This window comes from Otolemur garnettii, unplaced genomic scaffold, assembly GCF_000181295.1.
Source record: "Otolemur garnettii isolate 467f Iridium unplaced genomic scaffold, OtoGar3 scaffold00007, whole genome shotgun sequence".
NCBI classification, from domain to species: domain Eukaryota; kingdom Metazoa; phylum Chordata; class Mammalia; order Primates; family Galagidae; genus Otolemur; species Otolemur garnettii.
Window position 1 is genome coordinate 28,995,156 of NW_003852402.1, and position 3,075 is coordinate 28,998,230.

The 3,075-nt window shown below is 33.2% G+C and overlaps 1 non-coding gene across 1 annotated transcript; it reads right to left on the minus strand.

Moving 5' to 3' along the window:
• Window positions 1-2,031: 2,031 nt before the first annotated feature.
• Window positions 2,032-2,195, minus strand: LOC111723062. Its single transcript, XR_002771688.1, has one exon. It is a non-coding gene; the product is annotated as a U1 spliceosomal RNA (small nuclear RNA).
• Between the last annotated feature and the right edge of the window lie 880 nt (window positions 2,196-3,075).

A 3,075-nucleotide genomic window follows, 5' to 3' on the forward strand; every position in this document is an offset into this window, starting at 1 on the left:
CAGGCCAGAACCTTAGAAAAGAAAAGGCTGGTTCTGGATTTTTTTTTTTTATTCTATAACAGAAATGTCTACAGGTGTTTAAGAAAATACATAGTTTGTTCCTTCCATAACTTTCTATTATATCCATCCCCCAATTGCTGCCTTAGGGAAAGAAAAGGAACGTCTCTTAATGTTTTTTGTTTTTAAGGGAAGAGAAAAGTAAACAAACTAATTTAAGTTTATTGTATATGAGGATTATCTGTGGAGAATATTATGTGAATTATGTCACAAGAAAGCTATTGAGAAAAAATATAGGAGAGAAAAAGAGAACGAAGGTGTCTGAGGCACGCACAGATCCCATCATATAATAGCCTGAAACACGGAGTGAGAAGTGGATAATTTACACACAGTGGGCAACCTACAAGAGCCTGCAAATACCTCCCTAGGATCCGTGGAAATACTAACAAGGATATTTGGCTACCCACAATTTGAAGTGTAAGAGTTTGCATTATTTTACTTAATCTATAAAAGTAAAGATCATTCTACAATACTGGAAGACTTGAAGATGTTGCAGGGATGCTTAGATGAGCACACCAAGTTAAATACATTTGAAATAAAAATTAAACTTTGTAATACCACCTGGTTGATAACCCTTTTTTGGAACACAACAGATATTTAGGCTTATGGGTTTCAGGAGGAAAAACTAACTTATGTAAGTAGGATAATAACTGTGTTATACTAATATTAAGTCAATAAACAAAATTCAATTAAATTATGATTTTTACTTTTTATATATTCATCTAAACATGTTTTCTGAATATGAACCTGATCAAGATTATCAATTTATTAATACTAAGAATGATTTTTTTGGGGGGGCCGGGGCTGGGTTTGAACTCGCCACTTCCAGTATATGAGGCTGGCGCCCCACTCCTCTAACCCACAGGCACCGCCCAGAATGATTTTTAAGTTGAAATCTTTCTTGAGTTTGAAGAAAAGCTGTCATAGAAATCATGACATGAGTAAACACAATGGAATAGCAATGATAAATTTGGAGAAATAAATCCTCTACAAGACTATAAAGACAATGAATGAGTGAGCGAAAGAAAGAATGAAAGAAAATAATAAATCTAAAAACACTATTTAAGATTTATGTATTCATAAAAGTATTTAAGATTTATTTAACTGTTTTTTTTTTTTTTACTTTTGTGAAATGTTTGACCCACTTATAGCTTAGGATATAAATAAATTCAAGATTTACATATGACTCAAAATTGAGATGGTATTTGTAATTTACTCTTTCAAAAGAGAAATAAAGAAAAGTCCAATATATTTAAACAAAGTAGAAAATTATCTTTTGTGTTTGAGAAACCAATATTTTTAGTGGTGATACCCTCATTTAACTATCATTCACACTGGGCTGTTGAAATCCTCAGATAGAAAGAGCCGTTTTTCTTTTTATGTTCCCTCTTTTGTTTCAGTGCTTCAAATATCCTTGTTTACTAAAGGTTTCCATAGAGATACTTGTCTTCAACATATTTATTTTTATACAATAGTTTCAACAGTTCCAGCGTTATACATGCTGTCTTTGAATAGAGACTAAAAAAAGCCTAAAAAAATAAGAACAAGGAGAAAGTTGTATGTGATATTCACCAAAATGACCCCACATCTTAGCTGCCCAATAGACTTATTCTAAATTGTATTGCCTTAAGTCTTTATTGTTAAACCAATATTTCCTAAGATATAAGTCAAAGATTTTATGGGCAAAAGACTTCACTTAAGACTGGCTAATATTTAAAGATCATAGTGGCAAGATGTGAATCAGGACAAATATTTGTAATTTTCAAGTTACCAAAAATGCATTCTGAGTTTTGAAAACTCTTTTGTTTTAAAGTAGAGCTTGTTCTTTTTTCCATAATATGTTAATTAAATGCTGACAAATGCTTGGTATTTTTAACATAATTAATGGTAGGTTATTTTGGCTCTTTTAAGCTATTTTGCAACGTGCCTTTTTGTTTTGTTTTGTTTTTGTTTTTGTTTTTGTTTTTTTTAAAACAGGGGAGAGCGCGAACGCAGTCCCCCACTACCACAAATTATGCAGTCGAGTTTCCCACATTTGGGGAAATCGCAGGGGTCAGCACATCCGGAGTGCAATGGATAAGCCTCGCCCTGGGAAAACCACCTTCGTGATCATGGTATCTCCCCTGCCAGGTAAGTATGTGCCTTTTTGTTTTTTAATCGCCTTATAATTTGACATAATTGAATAGTTTGAAAATATGAATAAGAGCAAAACTAGCAAATTTTCATAAATTTGGGGATATCCTGCTGTCCAATAACTCTGGACTGCTGTAATTCTCCCAGTAAATTTTTTATGCTGTGATTATACGATGATGAAAAGGATGGCAAAATGTAACCATTAAAAGGTAAAGATTTTAATTGATTTAAGGTAGAAAGTATTAACAGAATCTAAAAAATAATATTCAAACTGGATCAAACTGTTAACTAGCCATTTAATTTTTTTTTTTTTTTTTGGCTTTAATGGTAATTTATCACAACATTTAGTAGATAAAGGATGGAAAGACCATTGAACTGGAGATTGAGAACCTGCAGTCTTAGCTTATTCACTATCACATGACTCCTATTTCTACATATTTAGAAAAGGATATTATACAATGTGACCTCCATGATCCTTTCCCCTCCAATTTTATGATTCATGCTTTTATTTATTTTTTAGACTGAGTCTCACTCTGTTGTCCTAAATAGACTCCTATCTGTGGTGTCATCGTAGCTTGTAGAACCACAAACCCTTGGGTTTAATCAATCGTCTTGCTTCAGTGTCCAGAGTACCTGGGAATGCAGACGTGTGCCACTATGCACAGCTATTTATTTAATTTTAGTAGAGAAGGGGTTTCACTCTCTCTTGGGCTGGTTTTAAATTCCTGAGCTCAAGTGATCCACCTGCCTTGGCCTTCCAGAGTCTTAGGATTACAGGTATGAGCTGTAGTGCCCAGCCTTCATGATTCACTCTTATAACCAAAATTATCCATTTCCTCTAGAGATGTTCATTTTCCTACTAAAATGATGCAGCTCTTAAATATT